This window comes from Diabrotica virgifera, chromosome 9 (genome assembly GCF_917563875.1).
Source record: "Diabrotica virgifera virgifera chromosome 9, PGI_DIABVI_V3a".
NCBI lineage: Eukaryota > Metazoa > Arthropoda > Insecta > Coleoptera > Chrysomelidae > Diabrotica > Diabrotica virgifera.
This window is the reverse complement of record NC_065451.1, coordinates 82634349-82661895: the sequence shown is the minus strand read 5'-3', so window position 1 is coordinate 82661895 and position 27547 is coordinate 82634349. Positions and strand designations below refer to the sequence as shown.

The 27547-nt window shown below is 34.7% G+C and overlaps 2 long non-coding RNA genes across 2 annotated transcripts; both read left to right on the top strand.

Annotated features, from left to right (window-relative positions):
- Window positions 1–10217: 10217 nt before the first annotated feature.
- LOC126892137 (uncharacterized) lies at window positions 10218–12349 on the top strand. Its single transcript, XR_007700690.1, has 2 exons — window positions 10218–10666; window positions 11324–12349. It is a non-coding gene; the product is annotated as an uncharacterized LOC126892137 (long non-coding RNA).
- Window positions 12350–19679: 7330 nt separating this feature from the next.
- Window positions 19680–22675, top strand: LOC126892138 (uncharacterized). Its single transcript, XR_007700691.1, has 2 exons — window positions 19680–20992; window positions 21650–22675. It is a non-coding gene; the product is annotated as an uncharacterized LOC126892138 (long non-coding RNA).
- Window positions 22676–27547: the final 4872 nt, after the last annotated feature.

Below are 27547 nucleotides of genomic sequence, written 5' to 3'. Positions count from 1 at the left end.
TACTAATAAATATTTCGTCTTTCACTGACGACATCACAAACCTATAGATTAGCAGACCTGTACGTTTTGTACCTTGTGTACTCCTGGCGGTAAACCCATGAACCGTATTGTGACATGGTCGGCGTAGAACGGAAAATAAGATATCACTTTGGTCGGAGCCTTCAGCCGAATAAGTACCTAGTGGCAGATAAGCTATCCACGTAAAAGTGGCGAATATTTCATTCTTGTTTCAAGTCATAGTATTATTTTGAAAAGAAATTATCCAAGTTTATTACGTATGTGTTTAGTGGGCTGAAGAAACGAGGTTGGAGGTTCAGCAGTGATTTGTGGTTTATCTGGTAAATAATTTTTTTAAACACGCTACTATAACGCCATATTTGTTTTTTGTCTTATTTGACGTCTTCAAAAAAATTTTACTATTAAATCTTGCAGTGAGCTTATTAATTCAGGCTGGTATCTTTTAACTATTTCATTGTATGTAATATCCACTCAGAGGGAAAGTATTTTGTCATAAATCTTATAAAATTATCTCTCTTAATTTGTGGGGTTATGTTACATCACATATTACCCAATTATAATTTTATATATTATAATCATGAAGTTCTGAAACATAGTAAATTCCGTACATCATATCCACCGATTCTGTTCCGATATTTGGTATTTTCATAAATTGTTACACTACTTTGGCATTATTCCATATCATTTATTAACTATACTATCTTTTATGAAGAGCTATTTCCAGAATAAATATATTTAGCATTTAAATTTTAGACTTACTTGTCTACATATTATCGAGGTCAAGGCCATTTTATATGCCAATCTTATGACAAGGTCACCAAACAGTCTAGTGGAAGATTGTTTTTTTTTCCTTTCTAATGAGATAGCTTTTTCTGATTCTTCTTTATTCTAAATAAAAACTTCCTGATTTTGTTTTTCTTTCTCTGACTTTTCCCTACATTATTACAAGGAAGTAAAACCAGGATTCTATTTTTTTAGCCACTGGGGAAAATCTTTTAACTACTCTACCACCTGAGAAGGACCGCTTTTCGACCAAGTCACCTAGGGGACAAGTACTAGAGGAACATGTATTTTTTGTTCTTCATTATCCTGCATTTTGGAGAATTGCCGTGTTACGGTTGACTGCGTAGCACCATTCTGTGCTTAAGACTTTACTGAGAAGTAGTAAGGAAAACTTGTGGGGACAATATCAGGTCAATCGGGTTTGTTTCGGGAACTTTTTATATTTAACAGTGCAATAGTTATCTACCTATACCAGTACACTTATACACTTATTTTTTTTATAATATCCAGAACATTTAAGTAATTAACATACACATAATTCAATAGCGCTCCCACACCTGTATGTCTCTTTGTAAAAGAGGATAATTTGGGCCCAAATAACCTTTTCCCATACAGTAGTTCCTTACATTTATTTTTTATTAATATTATTAGACTTGTTTCCCATATTTTTCATATAACTATATATATATTTTAATATTATTAGCTTGTTTCTTGTAATTTAAATTCCCAATTTGTTTGCTTAACTTAAATTCATTTGTTATTAAATTAAATTCAATCCCTAATCCCTATCCCTTCAGGATAGCTATTAGTTTCACTTGGTCATTATTAAAAACCACGAGTCAGAAAAAGGATCTTTATCATCTAGGACCTGCGTTGGTTCAGTTAGGTGTTGCCTATTCAACTCATTGAGTTATATATATTTGTATGGTTCATCCTAGGTAGGTATTTTAGTATTGATTTCTTGTAGTATTTAACGTTGCTGTACGTATTACAATCGTACGATTAATTGGTGAAGGTTGTTGTTTAACCTTAGTGTAAGTTGGGGGTACGCTCCATATAAGAGCTACCCCAGTACTAATGTAATTATAGGTTGTATACTCATATTCAGATAAGTAGTTAAGTCAAATTGTCATTTTAGAGTTACATAGGTTGTATTTTTTCTAACTCAGAGGTTGTCAATAATCTAGGTAGTTATATTTTAATAAATATTTATTTGTTTGTATATCAATTATTTTTTTCCCATTTTTGAATTTAATAATTTAATATATTGAATAATTTACAGCAGTGTAAGATACCTGGGAGTTCGGTCATCCCTACTTCTGGCGCCCGCAATTTAGTCTATTTTATTTATCTCTTATATTTTTCTATTTTTATTATATTAATATTTATTCTATCTATTTTATAAGCCTTTCTTTTTATATTCCATATTTCTGGTTCTAGTCATCATCCCTCTTTAGTTTAAGCTACTGTTCTTAGACAGGCATGCAAACGAGCCGTACCCATCCTTGAGTGTCAAGTCGTTCTCTTGCATTTCTTGCTAGCCAATTCTATTTAGTTTGCCTCTGTCTCCCCATACTTCTATTATCAGTTCCTCACCCACTCACTCATTTCACCTTAGCATTCTAGTTCTACAAATACTACTGCAAAGTAGTTTTTTGTTACATCGGCAGCCCAACTTGTTGCCAACCTTTTATAGGTTCTAAGACAGTAGTTCTTTTAGTTCATTTTTTTCTTTTATTTATATTATTCCCTTCTGATATCTTTTTATACATTCTGTTCTGATTATTTTGTCTTTAACTATTTACTAATACTAAACAGGTACACTGTCCACTGCTGTATCTATTAATTAGTTGAGATTTTGAAACCTCGTTTATAGTTTTGTTATACAGCCTTACATTCTGGGTTGAATTTGAAACGATGTATAATAAAGTAACATATATTAGATTATATTATTTTACTCTTTCAGCCAGTGTTGTATTTGTACTTACAGTAATCGTTAATACTTACATATTTTTTTTTCTAGTACCAAGTATATAACTAATTTTTTTTCCAATATTTGGGTACTATATTTACTTGATTATACCTTATTTACTTTATTTATTTGATACATATATTTGCTGGCCATCTTTGATTTTGTTGGTGTGTTGCTAATATTTTCTCCGAACTTATATATTTTGCGTACAAACTTAAGTATATTTCGTATTTCTGACCTTTGGATTGCTTGTCAATAATTTTTGTTTCATCATGGGTGCTTTTAAAGTTGAACATCTTCTGGTGGACGAATTGGACTATGAGTTAAAAATTAGGGACATAGTACCAGAGGAGTCGGCAACAGTCGATAGAAAACGCAATCTTTTGCGGGGTGCTTTGAAGCAAGAAGCAGGCAATAGGAGTTTCACTCAACTTTCAGTTGTACATATCCCTTTTGAGGACCAACGGAAAGGAATATCCGAAACGTTGGATAGCTTGTCTAAGAAAATAGAGAAGTTTAGGGGAACTGTACAAGACACTGAATATGCTCGATTAATATCTCGTCTAACTCATATTTCTGGCCGTGTACACTTGTTACAGTGTACTACGGAAGAGCAGGAACCTTTTAAAAAGTCTGTTTCTCTTAAAATCCTTACATTGGAGGGTGAGCTTGATTCTAAGGTTAACCCCATAGCCACATCTACTCCTAATGCTCCAGTAAGTGTCGTTCCTAGTTTCACATATTCCAAACCCGTTCAAGTACACAAATGGGGTGTTTCATTTTCAGGTGAAAAACAGCACACGGATGTGATTTCATTTTTAGAAAAGGTTGAGTGTCTTCGTGTATCTAGAGGGGTCTCCGAGGGAAATTTGTTTGCGGCTTCAGCCGAATTGTTTACCGGTCCTGCTTTCACCTGGTTCATGAATAATAGGGGTAATTTGTCTTGCTGGTCTGATCTCGTTCGCAAGTTGAGGTCAGATTTTCTTCCTTACTCATACCAGGATGATCTCTTGGATGAAATCAAAAACCGTAAGCAGAAACCAGGAGAGCCTGTCACTATGTTCATTAATACTATATTAGGCATGTGTAGCCGTTTAGATACTCCTTTATCTGATTTGTCCAAAATAAAAATCATCTTAAAATGTTTATTGCCTTTTTACCATCAACAGTTAGCTCTTATGGACATCCAGAGTATTGATGATCTCACTGTAAAGTGCAAACGTTTGGAGGAAACGTTATCCTGGTCTTCTCAGCCTTCATCTTCATCTCGACCCTCTTCTAATTCCTCTTCTCAGCCAACTTCCTATAGACAACGTTCTTGGCAAAATAAGGGCCATGAACATAATGTTTCCGTTTTTAGTACTGTTGTTTGCTGGAATTGTCACCAGTCTAATCATAAGTTCAATGATTGTGGTATCCCACAAACTCGTATTTTCTGCCACGGTTGCGGTAGGGAAAATACTCTCAAAAGAAATTGTTTTAAGTGTTCGGGAAACGAAATGTCGGAGGTCCGTCCCCTGAGCGTTTCTCCGTCCAACACCCAATCAGGGAATCAAACCCCATCAGAAAACGAGACCGCTGGCCCAAGCACACCCAGCAACTCAAACCCATCTTCCAGTCGGAAAGGGAAGAGAGTATCATTCAAGAAACAAGCACACACCACAAATCAAAATCAGTCCAGAAATTAACTTTGAGTCAGGATACGTTGAATTCGCGGGATTCACATGATTACAAACCCACAAATTCTTCTTTAATTAGTAGTGTTAAGTATAATAATAATTTTGATAGTGAAGTAGTTCCATATAACGGCTGTAGCCAACCAAATATTTTAGATTTAGATATTAATTCTTTATTGGTTAGGAAACAAAATGATAATAGGCCATATTTACCTATCCAAATTTTAGGACAATCGTGTTTAGCGTTATTAGATAGTGGCTCTAATATTTCGTTGATAGGAGCACATTCGTTAAATTTATTGAAGAATGCTAATATTCCCATTATGCCCATTTCATCCTTGCAAGTATCTACAGCAGATGGTACAGTTCAGTCTATTACAGGCAAACTCCAAATTGAAATCACGGTGGCAAATTTATGTAGGCAAATTACATTTTATGTTATTCCTTCTGTACAGAATTCTATAATTTTAGGTATGGACTTCTTCAATGCTTTTAATAGCACCTTAAGTTGTTCTGATTTTTCTTTTTCCATATCTGAATTTAATCTGTCTACCCTTAGTGCTATTCATGATTTTTCCAGTTTATCTAGTTCTGAACAAAGGCAATTGGAGAATATGATCTCTCAGTTTACTACTATTTCTTCAAATGACAAACTAGGTCGTACTTCATTAATATCTGACACTATTGAGGTGGGAAATCCTACTCCTTTCAGATTATATCAGTATCCCATACCTCAAGCCTGGCAGGCAGATTTAGAAAAAGAAGTAGATTCGATGCTTGCTTTAAATATCATAGAACATTCAACGTCGTCCTATTGTTCCCCACTCTGGTTAACAAAGAAGAAGGATGGATCCTTCAGGATCTGCTTTGATGGTCGAAAACTAAACAGTATCACCACTAACAGGGATGCTTATCCAATTCCCCGAATCGACGTGATTTTGAGCAAACTTCAAAAATACATCTCTTCGATTGATTTGTCCAAGGCCTTTTTACAGATCCCACTGAGTGAAGAGAGCAAGAAATATACTGCTTTTGCTGTCAGTGGTAAAGGATTATTCCAGTTTGTCACCATGCCTTTCGGTCTTGTTTCTGCTCCTCAGAGAATGTGTCGTCTGATGGATTTAGTCATTGGTCCACAGTTAGAGCCCTATGTTTTCTATTATTTGGACGATATTTTAGTAGTCACTCCTGATTTTTCCCTCCATATGGAAATTTTAGATAAATTGTTTTTACGTCTTAAGGAAGCTAATCTAACAATTAATCTGGATAAGTGTCAGTTTTGTCGCCCTAGTCTTAAGTTTTTGGGTTATGTTGTTGATAATCAGGGTCTAAGGACTGATCCTGAGAAAATAGTTGCTATTAAGAATTTTCCTATACCTAAAACCACCACCCAAGTCCGTAGGATATTGGGAATGTGTGGATATTACCGCCGGTTTGTACCTTCGTACTCTACCTTGTTATCACCTCTTACGGATCTTTTGAAGAACAGGAAAAAGGGGCAGACCATTACCTGGACTCCTGAGGCCGATGAAGCTTTTAGGCGCGTTAAAGAGGCTTTAACTAGCGCACCAGTCATGATGTCACCTAATTTTAATGAGCATTTTTATTTGATGACTGATTGCTCTAATACTGCTTCTGGTGGCGTATTGTTCCAGTTGAAAGATGGCTCGGAACATCCCATAGCTTACACGAGTAAGAAATTGAATAAGGCCCAGAAAAACTATTCCACCACTGAGAAAGAACTCTTAGCTATCATACATGGGTTGGAAGCATTTCGTTATTATTTAGAGGGCCGTAATTTCACCATAATTACGGACCACAGTTCCTTGGTATGGCTTCATAGTATGAAAAACCCATCTCAGAGACTTTCCCGATGGATATGCAAACTGGCTGCCTATTCCTATAAGATTGTTCATCGAAAGGCCAACGGTGTAGTGGTTGCTGATGCTCTTTCCCGTGTCCATGATCTTAATGTCTTAGATTTGTCCACCTTAACTCCTGACGAGTGGTATCAGAATATGATTGATAGGGTTACTCAAGACACACAAAATTATCCTGATTTTAAGGTAGAGAACAATGTACTCTACAAACATATCTTAAGTCCTATGGAGGCCTTATCCAATATGTCAGATTGGAAAATAGTTGTACCTACGCCAAATAGGGATAACATTTTACGTATGTTTCATGATGAAGTTACTGCTGGACATTTTGGTTTTTATAAAACTTTTAATCGAATTGCCGAATTATATTATTGGCCTGGCATGCGCAAGTCTATCAAAAGGTATATCTCTAAGTGTATAGTTTGTGCAACTTGTAAACCCAGTAATTTACCACAAGCTGGACTCATGGGTTCCTTTAGGAATATTAATTTTCCTTGGCAGATGATCTCGTTGGATCTCATTGGACCTTATCCTCGTAGTTATAAGAGTAATACTTATTGCTTGGTAGTTGTGGATTATTTCACCAAATTTCCTTTAGTTTGCCCTCTTCGTCAGGCCACAACTCCAGCAATTTTGAAACATTTAGAGGAACAAGTCTTTTTGTTGTTTGGTGTTCCCCAAATTGTGTCATGTGACAATGGTCCTCAGTTTGTTTCGAAGGCTTTTAAAGACCTTCTAACTAAATATAAGGTTCAGAAGACCTTCTATAATGCTGCCTACCATCCTCAAGCCAATCATACGGAGAGAGTGAATCGCAGTATTGTCACAGCCCTAAGGTCCTATACATTCCCAGATCACAGAGCTTGGGATCAATATATCCATTCCATAGCTCAAGCCATAAGGACCTCTGTCCATGAGGTTACCCAATGTTCTCCTGCATATCTCAATTTTGGTAGAAATGTTGCTTTATCTGGTGACTATTTTGGTGCAATTTCAGACACTTCCACAAATCTACCTCAGATATCCGATAACCTTAATCGCTTAGATCAGCGGTTCTCAATCTGTGGTACATGTACCACTGGTGGTACAATTCATTACTTGCGGTGGTACACAAAACACAAAAAAATTTAAAATAGTAGTACTTATTAAGTCTTGATAACGCAATCTAAAAGTATGGGTGGTACCAAAAATAATAAAAAAAACTGTAGGTGGTACATGACTCAAAGAGTTTGAGAACCGCTGGCTTAGATGATCTCCAGACTCTACCTCAAATTTTTTCTGACATTCGCAAGAAGTTAAAAACTTCCTATCTAAGGAACCAGCAGCAGTATAACTTGAGGAAAAGAGATCTGCGATTCTTCGTTGGAGATAGAGTGTTGAAGCGAAACTTTGTGAAGTCCAATAAGGGTGATGCTATTTCGGCAAAATTTTGCCAGAAATATATTCCTTGTACGGTCGTGAAGGTAATATCTCCGTTAGTTTATGAATTGAAGGACAATGCGACTAACAAACGAATTGGACAATTTCACGTAAAGGATTTACTGCCTGATAACACCAGGGATGAAGTTGATTCGTCATCTTCGGAAGAAGATTAACTCTATAGGGTTTTTAGAGCTAACCTCTTCCTCTATTTGTCTTTAGCTCAATCCTTATTATGATTTGATATTTTAGTTTAATATTTTATTCACCAGATAGAGCAGGTACAATTTTTATCTTTTGGCATTGTTGTTAGATGACTTCCAATTTATGAATCATTAGGTTAATTATTTATGTAGTACTCTTATGCATGAGCTTATCAATTTTTTTTCATTATTAATGTTGCACTTTAATTATTATGAATCAATATTTTTAATTACTAACCCTGTCAGTTGGATCATCTAGTTAATAAGAACCTACTTGTATTTTTTAGTATGTGCACATCACCCCTTAGCATAGGAGGGATGTTGATTATTGTATATTTAAGTATATATTTGAATATGTAGGCTCATACAAGTACGTTGGTTTAATATTGATATTTATTATGGAACTATGGAACTAACAATATTATACACTACTTATCTTAGGTTGTATGTTGTATTTTTGATATTTGATTACATCCTATTTTTTTATATATCTTTTTTATATTGGATATTGGAAAGATGTTGTGGTTTTTAATTTGATATTGGTTTACTTTATCCACATTTGTCACGGATATCTTTGTAATCATTTATATCGTTATGCCCTACACTGTATGATTCTGTAATTAGGTTGGAATTTTGATGTATGTATGGATTTCTTCTTATGAACTAGTCTGCCAATGCTTTGTCAATGCTAGCTAATGAATCCGTGGGTTCGAAGTTCAGCAACTGGCCATTGCTATACGACTTCGTAATCTGTGTTTTCATGGCAGAGTACGCAGAAGTCTATTCGTCATCACATAGTGTATTTAGTCCAATTATTCCATTTACCTTTTTATAGGTTGATAGGGAAGTTTACTTAGTTTATATTTTATCTCCTATTTCATAGTATGTTAAACCTTGACCGTTGATGGTAAATATTCTAGTGTACACGTATTTATCAATCAATGCTTTGTTTTTCCCTATACATCGTAGGTTTATTTAATTCAGTATTGAGGGTGTTTCGACAAATTAATTGTTTCTTTTTATTTCATTCCCTCTTCTTTCCTGAGGCATTAGTTTTGTCATTTAGATTCAGGGATATTTCCTGGATAATTCTATGTATGCGAGAGCGCATGAATCTACAGTTTTATTCAAAATTGGTTGCTCGTTCTCGTTATATTTTTTTTTCTATCATGTATCATGGTGTCATAGACCTTGTCAGTTCACCATTTAGATTTTATTATTACAATTGGTACGTTATCTGTATCTCTTATTCCCATGCATCTATTGTAGCTACATGCTATAGCTAGTGAACAACAACACGTACCAATTTTTGTTAGTCAACGACTTACTTTAGTCGATAGACCTAATTTAATTTATTTAGTATTAGTGAGAATTGGTACACAAATCTTCCTAATCGTTCTTCTTTGGATATGCTCTTATAAATCTGGTGTCCATTGATAGTCCGATTTTGGATAAAGCGTCCGAGTCCTCACTTATTTTGTTTATTTAGTTGTATAGGCTCGTATACCAGTTGTGGTTGTACATAGGCCTAATTAATTTATGTGATTTAGTATTGGTTGATTTAGTATTGATGCGAATTGGTCCATAAATCTTCCTGGTCGTCCTTCTATGGATATGCTTTATGAATCTGGTGTCCATTGATAGTCCGACTTTGGATTAAGTGTCCGATTCCACATTTATTTTGATTAATGAGTTTTGGATAACTTTGATATGCTTACTATTTGTATTATTTGGCACTGGTGAGAATTGTTCCATAAATATTCCTGATTGTTCTTCTCTGGATATGCTATTATGAATCTGGTGTCCATTGGTAGTTCAATTTTGGATTAAGTGTTCGATTCTTCACTGATTTTAGTTTTGATTTCTTTTGTCATACTTTAGTATATTTACTTGTGTTATGGTGCGAATTGGCTCATACCTTGGCCTGGTTGTTCGTCCTTGGATATACCCTCTATAAATTTGATGTCCATGGATAGTTCAATTTTGGATTTAGTGCCAGTTCGACATTTATTTGTCATTATGAACTTTAGTATATTATTTAGCTTATGTTTAGGCTTTCAGACAAAATGTCGATGACATTTTAATATGACTTTAAGTCATCTTTTGCGATTCATAGTTTTGGTGTAGTGATCATCCTTCTTTCCCTTGATCCTTAATTTGTGGTTACTCATAGTCTTGCGGATCACCGTAGAATGATAGATTATTACCACTTAGTTATGATAATTTGAATGTTAAAAAAAAAAAAATTTTTGCTTAAAATTTTTTTTTCTCCCAGTAGGAGGGGATTATAACATTCCGTTAACTTCTAATCATTTTTATTGTTATGCGATTTAAATTTTAATAATGTTCTGTTATTAAATTCTACTTGAAACAATTACTAATAAATATTTCGTCTTTCACTGACGACATCACAAACCTATAGATTAGCAGACCTGTACGTTTTGTACCTTGTGTACTCCTGGCGGTAAACCCATGAACCGTATTGTGACATGGTCGGCGTAGAACGGAAAATAAGATATCACTTTGGTCGGAGCCTTCAGCCGAATAAGTACCTAGTGGCAGATAAGCTATCCACGTAAAAGTGGCGAATATTTCATTCTTGTTTCAAGTCATAGTATTATTTTGAAAAGAAATTATCCAAGTTTATTACGTATGTGTTTAGTGGGCTGAAGAAACGAGGTTGGAGGTTCGCAGCAGTGATTTGTGGTTTATCTGGTAAATAATTTTTTTAACACGCTACTATAACGCCATATTTGTTTTTTGTCTTATTTGACGTCTTCAAAAAAATTTTACTATTAAATCTTGCAGTGAGCTTATTAATTCAGGCTGGTATCTTTTAACTATTTCATTGTATGTAATATCCACTCAGAGGGAAAGTATTTTGTCATAAATCTTATAAAATTATCTCTCTTAATTTGTGGGGTTATGTTACATCACATATTACCCAATTATAATTTTATATATTATAATCATGAAGTTCTGAAACATAGTAAATTCCGTACATCATATCCACCGATTCTGTTCCGATATTTGGTATTTTCATAAATTGTTACACTACTTTGGCATTATTCCATATCATTTATTAACTATACTATCTTTTATGAAGAGCTATTTCCAGAATAAATATATTTAGCATTTAAATTTTAGACTTACTTGTCTACATATTATCGAGTCAAGGCCATTTTATATGCCAATCTTATGACAAGGTCACCAAACAGTCTAGTGGAAGATTGTTTTTTTTTCCTTTCTAATGAGATAGCTTTTTCTGATTCTTCTTTATTCTAAATAAAAACTTCCTGATTTTTGTTTTTCTTTCTCTGACTTTTCCCTACATTATTACAAGGAAGTAAAACCAGGATTCTATTTTTTTAGCCACTGGGGAAAATCTTTTAACTACTCCTACCACCTGAGAAGGACCGCTTTTCGACCAAGTCACCTAGGGGACAAGTACTAGAGGAACATGTAATTTTTGTTCTTCATTATCCTGCATTTTGGAGAATTGCCGTGTTACGGTTGACTGCGTAGCACCATTCTGTGCTTAAGACTTTACTGAGAAGTAGTAAGGAAAACTTGTGGGGACAATATCAGGTCAATCGGGTTTGTTTCGGGAACTTTTTATATTTAACAGTGCAATAGTTATCTACCTATACCAGTACACTTATACACTTATTTTTTTTATAATATCCAGAACATTTAAGTAATTAACATACACATAATTCAATAGCGCTCCCACACCTGTATGTCTCTTTGTAAAAGAGGATAATTTGGGCCCAAATAACCTTTTCCCATACAGTAGTTCCTTACATTTATTTTTTATTAATATTATTAGACTTGTTTCCCATATTTTTCATATAACTATATATATATTTTAATATTATTAGCTTGTTTCTTGTAATTTAAATTCCCAATTTGTTTGCTTAACTTAAATTCATTTGTTATTAAATTAAATTCAATCCCTAATCCCTATCCCTTCAGGATAGCTATTAGTTTCACTTGGTCATTATTAAAAACCACGAGTCAGAAAAAGGATCTTTATCATCTAGGACTGCGTTGGTTCAGTTAGGTGTTGCCTATTCAACTCATTGAGTTATATATATTTGTATGGTTCATCCTAGGTAGGTATTTTAGTATTGATTTCTTGTAGTATTTAACGTTGCTGTACGTATTACAATCGTACGATTATTTGGTGAAGGTTGTTGTTTAACCTTAGTGTAAGTTGGGGGTACGCTCCATATAAGAGCTACCCCAGTACTAATGTAATTATAGTTGTATACTCATATTCAGATAAGTAGTTAAGTCAAATTGTCATTTTAGAGTTACATAGGTTGTATTTTTTCTAACTCAGAGGTTGTCAATAATCTAGGTAGTTATATTTTAATAAATATTTATTTGTTTGTATATCAATTATTTTTTTTCCCATTTTTGAATTTAATAATTTAATATATTGAATAATTTACAGCAGTGTAAGATACCTGGGAGTTCGGTCCATCCCTACTTCTGGCGCCCGCAATTTAGTCTATTTTATTTATCTCTTATATTTTTCTATTTTTATTATATTAATATTTATTCTATCTATTTTATAAGCCTTTCTTTTTATATTCATATTTCTGGTTCTAGTCATCATCCCTCTTTAGTTTAAGCTACTGTTCTTAGACAGGCATGCAAACGAGCCGTACCCATCCTTGAGTGTCAAGTCGTTCTCTTGCATTTCTTGCTAGCCAATTCTATTTAGTTTGCCTCTGTCTCCCCATACTTCTATTATCAGTTCCTCACCCACTCACTCATTTCACCTTAGCATTCTAGTTCTACAAATACTACTGCAAAGTAGTTTTTTGTTACATCGGCAGCCCAACTTGTTGCCAACCTTTTATAGGTTCTAAGACAGTAGTTCTTTTAGTTCATTTTTTTCTTTTATTTATATTATTCCCTTCTGATATCTTTTTATACATTCTGTTCTGATTTATTTTGTCTTTAACTATTTACTAATACTAAACAGGTACACTGTCACTGCTGTATCTATTAATTAGTTGAGATTTTGAAACCTCGTTTATAGTTTTGTTATACAGCTTACATTCTGGGTTGAATTTGAAACGAAGTATAAGTAACTAACATATATTAGATTATATTATTTTACTCTTTCAGCCAGTGTTGTATTTGTACGTACAGTAATCGTTAATACTTACATATTTTTTTTTCTAGTACAAGTATAATAACTAATTTTTTTTCCAATATTTGGGTACTATATTTACTTGATTATACCTTATTTACTTTATTTATTTGATACATATATTTTGCTGGCCATCTTTGATTTTGTTGGTGTGTTGCTAATATTTTCTCCGAACTTATATATTTTGCGTACAAACTTAAGTATATTTCGTATTTCTGACCTTTGGATTGCTTGTCAATAATTTTTGTTTCATCATGGGTGCTTTTAAAGTTGAACATCTTCTGGTGGACGAATTGGACTATGAGTTAAAAATTAGGGACATAGTACCAGAGGAGTCGGCAACAGTCGATAGAAAACGCAATCTTTTGCGGGGTGCTTTGAAGCAAGAAGCAGGCAATAGGAGTTTCACTCAACTTTCAGTTGTACATATCCCTTTTGAGGACCAACGGAAAGGAATATCCGAAACGTTGGATAGCTTGTCTAAGAAAATAGAGAAGTTTAGGGGAACTGTACAAGACACTGAATATGCTCGATTAATATCTCGTCTAACTCATATTTCTGGCCGTGTACACTTGTTACAGTGTACTACGGAAGAGCAGGAACCTTTTAAAAAGTCTGTTTCTCTTAAAATCCTTACATTGGAGGGTGAGCTTGATTCTAAGGTTAACCCCATAGCCACATCTACTCCTAATGCTCCAGTAAGTGTCGTTCCTAGTTTCACATATTCCAAACCCGTTCAAGTACACAAATGGGGTGTTTCATTTTCAGGTGAAAAACAGCACACGGATGTGATTTCATTTTTAGAAAAGGTTGAGTGTCTTCGTGTATCTAGAGGGGTCTCCGAGGGAAATTTGTTTGCGGCTTCAGCCGAATTGTTTACCGGTCCTGCTTTCACCTGGTTCATGAATAATAGGGGTAATTTGTCTTGCTGGTCTGATCTCGTTCGCAAGTTGAGGTCAGATTTTCTTCCTTACTCATACCAGGATGATCTCTTGGATGAAATCAAAAACCGTAAGCAGAAACCAGGAGAGCCTGTCACTATGTTCATTAATACTATATTAGGCATGTGTAGCCGTTTAGATACTCCTTTATCTGATTTGTCCAAAATAAAAATCATCTTAAAATGTTTATTGCCTTTTTACCATCAACAGTTAGCTCTTATGGACATCCAGAGTATTGATGATCTCACTGTAAAGTGCAAACGTTTGGAGGAAACGTTATCCTGGTCTTCTCAGCCTTCATCTTCATCTCGACCCTCTTCTAATTCCTCTTCTCAGCCAACTTCCTATAGACAACGTTCTTGGCAAAATAAGGGCCATGAACATAATGTTTCCGTTTTTAGTACTGTTGTTTGCTGGAATTGTCACCAGTCTAATCATAAGTTCAATGATTGTGGTATCCCACAAACTCGTATTTTCTGCCACGGTTGCGGTAGGGAAAATACTCTCAAAAGAAATTGTTTTAAGTGTTCGGGAAACGAAATGTCGGAGGTCCGTCCCCTGAGCGTTTCTCCGTCCAACACCCAATCAGGGAATCAAACCCCATCAGAAAACGAGACCGCTGGCCCAAGCACACCCAGCAACTCAAACCCATCTTCCAGTCGGAAAGGGAAGAGAGTATCATTCAAGAAACAAGCACACACCACAAATCAAAATCAGTCCAGAAATTAACTTTGAGTCAGGATACGTTGAATTCGCGGGATTCACATGATTACAAACCCACAAATTCTTCTTTAATTAGTAGTGTTAAGTATAATAATAATTTTGATAGTGAAGTAGTTCCATATAACGGCTGTAGCCAACCAAATATTTTAGATTTAGATATTAATTCTTTATTGGTTAGGAAACAAAATGATAATAGGCCATATTTACCTATCCAAATTTTAGGACAATCGTGTTTAGCGTTATTAGATAGTGGCTCTAATATTTCGTTGATAGGAGCACATTCGTTAAATTTATTGAAGAATGCTAATATTCCCATTATGCCCATTTCATCCTTGCAAGTATCTACAGCAGATGGTACAGTTCAGTCTATTACAGGCAAACTCCAAATTGAAATCACGGTGGCAAATTTATGTAGGCAAATTACATTTTATGTTATTCCTTCTGTACAGAATTCTATAATTTTAGGTATGGACTTCTTCAATGCTTTTAATAGCACCTTAAGTTGTTCTGATTTTTCTTTTTCCATATCTGAATTTAATCTGTCTACCCTTAGTGCTATTCATGATTTTTCCAGTTTATCTAGTTCTGAACAAAGGCAATTGGAGAATATGATCTCTCAGTTTACTACTATTTCTTCAAATGACAAACTAGGTCGTACTTCATTAATATCTGACACTATTGAGGTGGGAAATCCTACTCCTTTCAGATTATATCAGTATCCCATACCTCAAGCCTGGCAGGCAGATTTAGAAAAAGAAGTAGATTCGATGCTTGCTTTAAATATCATAGAACATTCAACGTCGTCCTATTGTTCCCCACTCTGGTTAACAAAGAAGAAGGATGGATCCTTCAGGATCTGCTTTGATGGTCGAAAACTAAACAGTATCACCACTAACAGGGATGCTTATCCAATTCCCCGAATCGACGTGATTTTGAGCAAACTTCAAAAATACATCTCTTCGATTGATTTGTCCAAGGCCTTTTTACAGATCCCACTGAGTGAAGAGAGCAAGAAATATACTGCTTTTGCTGTCAGTGGTAAAGGATTATTCCAGTTTGTCACCATGCCTTTCGGTCTTGTTTCTGCTCCTCAGAGAATGTGTCGTCTGATGGATTTAGTCATTGGTCCACAGTTAGAGCCCTATGTTTTCTATTATTTGGACGATATTTTAGTAGTCACTCCTGATTTTTCCCTCCATATGGAAATTTTAGATAAATTGTTTTTACGTCTTAAGGAAGCTAATCTAACAATTAATCTGGATAAGTGTCAGTTTTGTCGCCCTAGTCTTAAGTTTTTGGGTTATGTTGTTGATAATCAGGGTCTAAGGACTGATCCTGAGAAAATAGTTGCTATTAAGAATTTTCCTATACCTAAAACCACCACCCAAGTCCGTAGGATATTGGGAATGTGTGGATATTACCGCCGGTTTGTACCTTCGTACTCTACCTTGTTATCACCTCTTACGGATCTTTTGAAGAACAGGAAAAAGGGGCAGACCATTACCTGGACTCCTGAGGCCGATGAAGCTTTTAGGCGCGTTAAAGAGGCTTTAACTAGCGCACCAGTCATGATGTCACCTAATTTTAATGAGCATTTTTATTTGATGACTGATTGCTCTAATACTGCTTCTGGTGGCGTATTGTTCCAGTTGAAAGATGGCTCGGAACATCCCATAGCTTACACGAGTAAGAAATTGAATAAGGCCCAGAAAAACTATTCCACCACTGAGAAAGAACTCTTAGCTATCATACATGGGTTGGAAGCATTTCGTTATTATTTAGAGGGCCGTAATTTCACCATAATTACGGACCACAGTTCCTTGGTATGGCTTCATAGTATGAAAAACCCATCTCAGAGACTTTCCCGATGGATATGCAAACTGGCTGCCTATTCCTATAAGATTGTTCATCGAAAGGCCAACGGTGTAGTGGTTGCTGATGCTCTTTCCCGTGTCCATGATCTTAATGTCTTAGATTTGTCCACCTTAACTCCTGACGAGTGGTATCAGAATATGATTGATAGGGTTACTCAAGACACACAAAATTATCCTGATTTTAAGGTAGAGAACAATGTACTCTACAAACATATCTTAAGTCCTATGGAGGCCTTATCCAATATGTCAGATTGGAAAATAGTTGTACCTACGCCAAATAGGGATAACATTTTACGTATGTTTCATGATGAAGTTACTGCTGGACATTTTGGTTTTTATAAAACTTTTAATCGAATTGCCGAATTATATTATTGGCCTGGCATGCGCAAGTCTATCAAAAGGTATATCTCTAAGTGTATAGTTTGTGCAACTTGTAAACCCAGTAATTTACCACAAGCTGGACTCATGGGTTCCTTTAGGAATATTAATTTTCCTTGGCAGATGATCTCGTTGGATCTCATTGGACCTTATCCTCGTAGTTATAAGAGTAATACTTATTGCTTGGTAGTTGTGGATTATTTCACCAAATTTCCTTTAGTTTGCCCTCTTCGTCAGGCCACAACTCCAGCAATTTTGAAACATTTAGAGGAACAAGTCTTTTTGTTGTTTGGTGTTCCCCAAATTGTGTCATGTGACAATGGTCCTCAGTTTGTTTCGAAGGCTTTTAAAGACCTTCTAACTAAATATAAGGTTCAGAAGACCTTCTATAATGCTGCCTACCATCCTCAAGCCAATCATACGGAGAGAGTGAATCGCAGTATTGTCACAGCCCTAAGGTCCTATACATTCCCAGATCACAGAGCTTGGGATCAATATATCCATTCCATAGCTCAAGCCATAAGGACCTCTGTCCATGAGGTTACCCAATGTTCTCCTGCATATCTCAATTTTGGTAGAAATGTTGCTTTATCTGGTGACTATTTTGGTGCAATTTCAGACACTTCCACAAATCTACCTCAGATATCCGATAACCTTAATCGCTTAGATCAGCGGTTCTCAATCTGTGGTACATGTACCACTGGTGGTACAATTCATTACTTGCGGTGGTACACAAAACACAAAAAAATTTAAAATAGTAGTACTTATTAAGTCTTGATAACGCAATCTAAAAGTATGGGTGGTACCAAAAATAATAAAAAAAACTGTAGGTGGTACATGACTCAAAGAGTTTGAGAACCGCTGGCTTAGATGATCTCCAGACTCTACCTCAAATTTTTTCTGACATTCGCAAGAAGTTAAAAACTTCCTATCTAAGGAACCAGCAGCAGTATAACTTGAGGAAAAGAGATCTGCGATTCTTCGTTGGAGATAGAGTGTTGAAGCGAAACTTTGTGAAGTCCAATAAGGGTGATGCTATTTCGGCAAAATTTTGCCAGAAATATATTCCTTGTACGGTCGTGAAGGTAATATCTCCGTTAGTTTATGAATTGAAGGACAATGCGACTAACAAACGAATTGGACAATTTCACGTAAAGGATTTACTGCCTGATAACACCAGGGATGAAGTTGATTCGTCATCTTCGGAAGAAGATTAACTCTATAGGGTTTTTAGAGCTAACCTCTTCCTCTATTTGTCTTTAGCTCAATCCTTATTATGATTTGATATTTTAGTTTAATATTTTATTCACCAGATAGAGCAGGTACAATTTTTATCTTTTGGCATTGTTGTTAGATGACTTCCAATTTATGAATCATTAGGTTAATTATTTATGTAGTACTCTTATGCATGAGCTTATCAATTTTTTTTCATTATTAATGTTGCACTTTAATTATTATGAATCAATATTTTTAATTACTAACCCTGTCAGTTGGATCATCTAGTTAATAAGAACCTACTTGTATTTTTTAGTATGTGCACATCACCCCTTAGCATAGGAGGGATGTTGATTATTGTATATTTAAGTATATATTTGAATATGTAGGCTCATACAAGTACGTTGGTTTAATATTGATATTTATTATGGAACTATGGAACTAACAATATTATACACTACTTATCTTAGGTTGTATGTTGTATTTTTGATATTTGATTACATCCTATTTTTTTATATATCTTTTTTATATTGGATATTGGAAAGATGTTGTGGTTTTTAATTTGATATTGGTTTACTTTATCCACATTTGTCACGGATATCTTTGTAATCATTTATATCGTTATGCCCTACACTGTATGATTCTGTAATTAGGTTGGAATTTTGATGTATGTATGGATTTCTTCTTATGAACTAGTCTGCCAATGCTTTGTCAATGCTAGCTAATGAATCCGTGGGTTCGAAGTTCAGCAACTGGCCATTGCTATACGACTTCGTAATCTGTGTTTTCATGGCAGAGTACGCAGAAGTCTATTCGTCATCACATAGTGTATTTAGTCCAATTATTCCATTTACCTTTTTATAGGTTGATAGGGAAGTTTACTTAGTTTATATTTTATCTCCTATTTCATAGTATGTTAAACCTTGACCGTTGATGGTAAATATTCTAGTGTACACGTATTTATCAATCAATGCTTTGTTTTTCCCTATACATCGTAGGTTTATTTAATTCAGTATTGAGGGTGTTTCGACAAATTAATTGTTTCTTTTTATTTCATTCCCTCTTCTTTCCTGAGGCATTAGTTTTGTCATTTAGATTCAGGGATATTTCCTGGATAATTCTATGTATGCGAGAGTGCATGAATCTACAGTTTTATTCAAAATTGGTTGCTCGTTCTCGTTATATTTTTTTTTCTATCATGTATCATGGTGTCATAGACCTTGTCAGTTCACCATTTAGATTTTATTATTACAATTGGTACGTTATCTGTATCTCTTATTCCCATGCATCTATTGTAGCTACATGCTATAGCTAGTGAACAACAACACGTACCAATTTTTGTTAGTCAACGACTTACTTTAGTCGATAGACCTAATTTAATTTATTTAGTATTAGTGAGAATTGGTACACAAATCTTCCTAATCGTTCTTCTTTGGATATGCTCTTATAAATCTGGTGTCCATTGATAGTCCGATTTTGGATAAAGCGTCCGAGTCCTCACTTATTTTGTTTATTTAGTTGTATAGGCTCGTATACCAGTTGTGGTTGTACATAGGCCTAATTAATTTATGTGATTTAGTATTGGTTGATTTAGTATTGATGCGAATTGGTCCATAAATCTTCCTGGTCGTCCTTCTATGGATATGCTTTATGAATCTGGTGTCCATTGATAGTCCGACTTTGGATTAAGTGTCCGATTCCACATTTATTTTGATTAATGAGTTTTGGATAACTTTGATATGCTTACTATTTGTATTATTTGGCACTGGTGAGAATTGTTCCATAAATATTCCTGATTGTTCTTCTCTGGATATGCTATTATGAATCTGGTGTCCATTGGTAGTTCAATTTTGGATTAAGTGTTCGATTCTTCACTGATTTTAGTTTTGATTTCTTTTGTCATACTTTAGTATATTTACTTGTGTTATGGTGCGAATTGGCTCATACCTTGGCCTGGTTGTTCGTCCTTGGATATACCCTCTATAAATTTGATGTCCATGGATAGTTCAATTTTGGATTTAGTGCCAGTTCGACATTTATTTGTCATTATGAACTTTAGTATATTATTTAGCTTATGTTTAGGCTTTCAGACAAAATGTCGATGACATTTTAATATGACTTTAAGTCATCTTTTGCGATTCATAGTTTTGGTGTAGTGATCATCCTTCTTTCCCTTGATCCTTAATTTGTGGTTACTCATAGTCTTGCGGATCACCGTAGAATGATAGATTATTACCACTTAGTTATGATAATTTGAATGTTAAAAAAAAAAATTTTTTGCTTAAAATTTTTTTTTCTCCCAGTAGGAGGGGATTATAACATTCCGTTAACTTCTAATCATTTTTATTGTTATGCGATTTAAATTTTAATAATGTTCTGTTATTAAATTCTACTTGAAACAATTACTAATAAATATTTCGTCTTTCACTGACGACATCACAAACCTATAGATTAGCAGACCTGTACGTTTTGTACCTTGTGTACTCCTGGCGGTAAACCCATGAACCGTATTGTGACATGGTCGGCGTAGAACGGAAAATAAGATATCACTTTGGTCGGAGCCTTCAACCGAATAAGTACCTAGTGGCAGATAAGCTATCCACGTAAAAGTGGCGAATATTTCATTCTTGTTTCAAGTCATAGTATTATTTTGAAAAGAAATTATCCAAGTTTATTACGTATGTGTTTAGTGGGCTGAAGAAACGAGGTTGGAGGTTCGCAGCAGTGATTTGTGGTTTATCTGGTAAATAATTTTTTTAACACGCTACTATAACGCCATATTTGTTTTTTGTCTTATTTGACGTCTTCAAAAAAATTTTACTATTAAATCTTGCAGTGAGCTTATTAATTCAGGCTGGTATCTTTTAACTATTTCATTGTATGTAATATCCACTCAGAGGGAAAGTATTTTGTCATAAATCTTATAAAATTATCTCTCTTAATTTGTGGGGTTATGTTACATCACATATTACCCAATTATAATTTTATATATTATAATCATGAAGTTCTGAAACATAGTAAATTCCGTACATCATATCCACCGATTCTGTTCCGATATTTGGTATTTTCATAAATTGTTACACTACTTTGGCATTATTCCATATCATTTATTAACTATACTATCTTTTATGAAGAGCTATTTCCAGAATAAATATATTTAGCATTTAAATTTTAGACTTACTTGTCTACATATTATCGAGTCAAGGCCATTTTATATGCCAATCTTATGACAAGGTCACCAAACAGTCTAGTGGAAGATTGTTTTTTTTTCCTTTCTAATGAGATAGCTTTTTCTGATTCTTCTTTATTCTAAATAAAAACTTCCTGATTTTTGTTTTTCTTTCTCTGACTTTTCCCTACATTATTACAAGGAAGTAAAACCAGGATTCTATTTTTTTAGCCACTGGGGAAAATCTTTTAACTACTCCTACCACCTGAGAAGGACCGCTTTTCGACCAAGTCACCTAGGGGACAAGTACTAGAGGAACATGTAATTTTTGTTCTTCATTATCCTGCATTTTGGAGAATTGCCGTGTTACGGTTGACTGCGTAGCACCATTCTGTGCTTAAGACTTTACTGAGAAGTAGTAAGGAAAACTTGTGGGGACAATATCAGGTCAATCGGGTTTGTTTCGGGAACTTTTTATATTTAACAGTGCAATAGTTATCTACCTATACCAGTACACTTATACACTTATTTTTTTTATAATATCCAGAACATTTAAGTAATTAACATACACATAATTCAATAGCGCTCCCACACCTGTATGTCTCTTTGTAAAAGAGGATAATTTGGGCCCAAATAACCTTTTCCCATACAGTAGTTCCTTACATTTATTTTTTATTAATATTATTAGACTTGTTTCCCATATTTTTCATATAACTATATATATATTTTAATATTATTAGCTTGTTTCTTGTAATTTAAATTCCCAATTTGTTTGCTTAACTTAAATTCATTTGTTATTAAATTAAATTCAATCCCTAATCCCTATCCCTTCAGGATAGCTATTAGTTTCACTTGGTCATTATTAAAAACCACGAGTCAGAAAAAGGATCTTTATCATCCAGGACTGCGTTGGTTCAGTTAGGTGTTGCCTATTCAACTCATTGAGTTATATATATTTGTATGGTTCATCCTAGGTAGGTATTTTAGTATTGATTTCTTGTAGTATTTAACGTTGCTGTACGTATTACAATCGTACGATTATTTGGTGAAGGTTGTTGTTTAACCTTAGTGTAAGTTGGGGGTACGCTCCATATAAGAGCTACCCCAGTACTAATGTAATTATAGTTGTATACTCATATTCAGATAAGTAGTTAAGTCAAATTGTCATTTTAGAGTTACATAGGTTGTATTTTTTCTAACTCAGAGGTTGTCAATAATCTAGGTAGTTATATTTTAATAAATATTTATTTGTTTGTATATCAATTATTTTTTTTCCCATTTTTGAATTTAATAATTTAATATATTGAATAATTTACAGCAGTGTAAGATACCTGGGAGTTCGGTCCATCCCTACTTCTGGCGCCCGCAATTTAGTCTATTTTATTTATCTCTTATATTTTTCTATTTTTATTATATTAATATTTATTCTATCTATTTTATAAGCCTTTCTTTTTATATTCATATTTCTGGTTCTAGTCATCATCCCTCTTTAGTTTAAGCTACTGTTCTTCGACAGGCATGCAAACGAGCCGTACCCATCCTTGAGTGTCAAGTCGTTCTCTTGCATTTCTTGCTAGCCAATTCTATTTAGTTTGCCTCTGTCTCCCCATACTTCTATTATCAGTTCCTCACCCACTCACTCATTTCACCTTAGCATTCTAGTTCTACAAATACTACTGCAAAGTAGTTTTTTGTTACAATGTGCCGGCATTTCGTAAGGATAATTTGTTCGTCCACAGCTAGATGTTCCTCCTTGGGAACCAATAAAAGTCTTTGTTTAATCTTGTCTAATAGAGGTCGAATTTTGAACAGTTTATCATGGCGTGGAGTTCCAACAGGAACGGAGTTACTATTATCACTAAAATGAAGGTTTTTCTTTATAATTTCCCATCTACTGCAGGTCATAGATTCAAATACTTGTGGTTGACCTACGCTCCATTTCGTTTTCGCTAATATTGGCAGGTTTGTTTATGTTATCCTGCAGGGCTTTTATGTTTGATTGTTCAACAATCATGGATATTAATTCTTTTGGAAACAAAAACAAGAAAAAATCTGCAGGAGTTTCTAACTCAAGGATACATTCTGGCAGCTCTGTAACACCTTTAAATGGATAATCACTTTTATTAAAATGCTTCAAATGACCTGATTTCCATAAAAAATTTTCAGGTTTCTTTTTTTTGTTGACAATTCTATTTATTGGAAAAAACTGTAATTCTATTTATACCAGAGCAACTAGGTAGATTTTCATCCAAATTGCTTTGTTCATTGCTATCACTATCATCACACTGGGAATGACGACTTGGAGGAATATACTCATCATCCGAATCAGAACCTAATTCGTCTTCACTTAGTTCTTTATTATCAGGAATATAGTCATGATCTAAATCTGAACCAACATCGTCTTCACTTAGATCTCCATCATCAGGAATACAGTTAACGTATCTAGACGAGCCATAAATCTTCCCACAGGGTCCATTCTGAAAACAAAAACCAAATGATAATTTTTCTATAAATGCTGTAACTAAAGTAAGATTGGATGCATTCGAAACCATTTATGGATTTTACGGATTTATACCAATTTAGACGGAATGCATACGAAACCATATATGGTTTGATAATAGATGACATCATAAACCTACATTGTAAAGTGAAATTCGATGTAGAAAAAGATTTATACAATAAAAAATAATACTTACTTTCTCCAAAAAATTGTTTCCCACAAATAAATTCACTATTTCGATAAAAAATATTACTTCAAAGTGGAGTCTTACACAAGCTACCGTACATTCATTACATGTGTACGAATGAATAAGGTTATAACAATCTTTCTCTTGACTGGAAGGCAACCAAACATACAGAAGGATAATATAATGAGTATTAGTTATGATGCAGTCGGAATTTTCTATGGGCAGTAAATATTATGCATACTACAATACTTCGAAATTTTGAAACCACAAAAGGTTTCGTATGCGGTAGAGGGTTAAACAAAGGGGCACAACCACCATTACAACGGCAGAGGCAGCAGCAGGCACGGCAGGAGGTACAACAACAAGAGCTGGGGGAAGATGGAGAAGAAAATTAATTAACTAGACCCCCAACGCTAGAGGAGGTCCAAACGGCAATCCACATACAAAAAAGCCATAAAGCACCGGGAATAGATAAAATACCGGCAGAACTACTCAAGCAAGGAGGAAGGAATTTGACACAACAGATGTACCAGCTAATACGAGAAATATGGATAGAAGAAGAAATCCCCCAACAATGGAAGAAAAGTATAATCTGCCCTATTCATAAAAAAGGAGACAAACTGTTGTGTCAGAATTATAGAGGCATCTCTTTACTTTGTTCGGGATACAAAATATTCACAAACATCCTTAATCGAAGACTTCAACCTCTCACGGAAAAAATCATCGGGGAATATCAATCAGGGTTTAGGCGAAATAGATCTACCATTGACCAACTATTTACGGTTAAACAAATACTAGCCAAAGCATGGGAAAATGACATGGACGTTTACAATCTCTTTGTAGATTTTAAACAAGCCTTTGATTCAATAGATAGAACAATTCTACCTAATATATTGGAAGAATTTGGCATACCATCAAAATTAATACGACCAGTTCAAATGACAATGACAGAAACAGAAGCACAGGTATGTATTCAAGGACAGATCACTGATGCGTTTACGATAACGCAAGGACTGAAACAAGGCGACGGACTGGCTCCAACGCTTTTTAATCTTGTTCTTGAATATGTAATTAGACGGTTGACGGTGAGCGGAAATAACATACTTACAAACAAATCTACCCAATTAGCAGCATACGCAGATGATATAAACATAATGAGCAGAACAATGAATGCAGCGGAAGAAACCTACGTTGAGTTGAAACAGAGTGCAGAAGCAGTAGGGCTAGCAATAAATACAAATAAAACAAAACTACTCATACAAACCAGATCAAATAGACTGGCGCAACAACACTTTATTGACGATATAGAACATGTGAATAGATTCACGTACCTAGGAATGGATCTGGTTGCAAGCAATGAAGAAGAACCGGAAATAAATAGAAGGATTGTGCTGGCAAATAAAGCCTATTTCGCGATGGGCCACATATTCAAATCGCCAGACGTACACCGGAAAACAAAACTCCGGGTATATAAAACAATAATCAGGCCCATAGTAAGTTATGGCTGCGAAACATGGGTGGTGACACAGAAATCTGCCAATGCATTAGATGTGTTTTAAAGAAAAGTGTTACGTAGGATACTGGGCCCAATAAGTGAAAGTAACAACTGGCGAATTAGGTATAATAGAGAAATATACGAGCAACATAGCGAACCAACTCTAGCACAATACACTAAACTGCAGAGATTACGGTGGGCAGGGCACGTGGTCCGCATGCATGAGAATAGAATCCCCAGAAAATTGCTGAATGCAAGAATGCAGGGAAGAAGACCTGTTGGAAGACCTAAAAAGAGATGGGAAGACGAAGTCGATGAGGATGCCAGGAACTTCCTGGGAACGCGTTCATGGAAAAGAACAGCGGTAAATCGAAATGATTAGAGAAGCTTGTTGAAGGAGGCCAAGGCTCGATTTGGGCTGTAGTGCCATTGGATGGGATGGATGGAGATTGCATGTCAAACTCATACGGCAACTTAAGCTGAGAATAACGGGGACTCATGGTGCAACGCGTATATTTCATAAGCTGAGCTTAAGTTACGTCTTAGGCTTAAGATATGTTGGTGCAACCGTGCATAAATTCCTTAAATAAATATCTACGGTCTGCTAATATTGAACTTGACAAATTTGTTATAGCACAGGCAATTGTAAAAAATCTTTAATGTTTTTTACTAGAGACCACTGTAGCTTACATCCTAAAATTTTAAAAATCTTAATACGTTGGTTAACGCGTTCAATGTGTATTCGAGCAGCTGCTATTTTAGCATTTAGTAATGCCTCATCTGTACTCAACTGTTTTTTATTTTTTAAACATGGTGGTCTGATTAATTCTATTTTGAATTGGTTACAAATATCATCTATTAAAAAGCCTTTATCAACCATAACAGCATCTTTTGAACTATCCAACTTTAAAATTATGTTGCTTTGTTCGAAAATAGTTTTATCAGAGGCTCTTCCACCATATGGTTCACTAACATATGTAATTAAACCTCCTGGGGAAACACCTGTCATAAATTTAACAGTGTTATTAGATTTATACTGAGAATAAAATCTAATTCGACAACAACTGCATTTTGGCTTTTGTATTAAAATTTCTGTGCAATCTAATACCACTCTAACATTCTGAAATCTTTCAAAACATTCAGGCATGTTTTTCTGAATTTCAGTAGTATCTGTAAATCTTATTACTGAACTCAAGACTTTACTTAAAATGGGTAACATATCGTTAAAGTATTTGTTACACGATTCTTGTGAAATGCCAAATAAAAGCGCTATTGCTACTTAAGTTAGACCACACTTCAATTTTGTTAAAACTAAAAAGATACTTTGTTTAATACTTAAACGATGTGACCTCTGATCACTGTAAACTGAACATACTGTTTCCACTATTGTATCTAATAATTTGAAACTATTGAGGCCAGTAAAACTATTCAGCACTATCTGTTGTTATTAGATCACAGACAGTAGACACTTTAGGTGTATCCACTTGGACTTGAAAATCTTTAAATTACTTAGGTACCTTATAATTGGGCTGACTCTGAAGAAGCTGTAATAGGCCATGTGCTGCTTCAATTTCATTTTCAGAGGTTTCTGCAGCAGCATCTATTTCTTCACAAACACATTCTACACTAGGATTTTCTTTATTGGAATTTCTTTGGTTTAGTCGTTCTGTCCTGCTACTAGAACATTCAGCTTCTTCCTTTATTGCAGTTGATCCAATAAGAAGCCTTTTGGATGGCACGGCCGTCTTTTTTAAAAATCGTCTTTGTTTTGAACTAGAATCTGTAAAGGATTTATGTCTATAAACATAACCAAAAATGAAATGTGTAATTCGTACTTTCCTCTATACTCATGCTTTCATGTTTTTTGTTATCGGTTTACCAATTTTCAGCTTTAATTTTCAAGCTTCCTGTCTCTTCATTAACACTTTACTTCCCAATTTTCCTTCA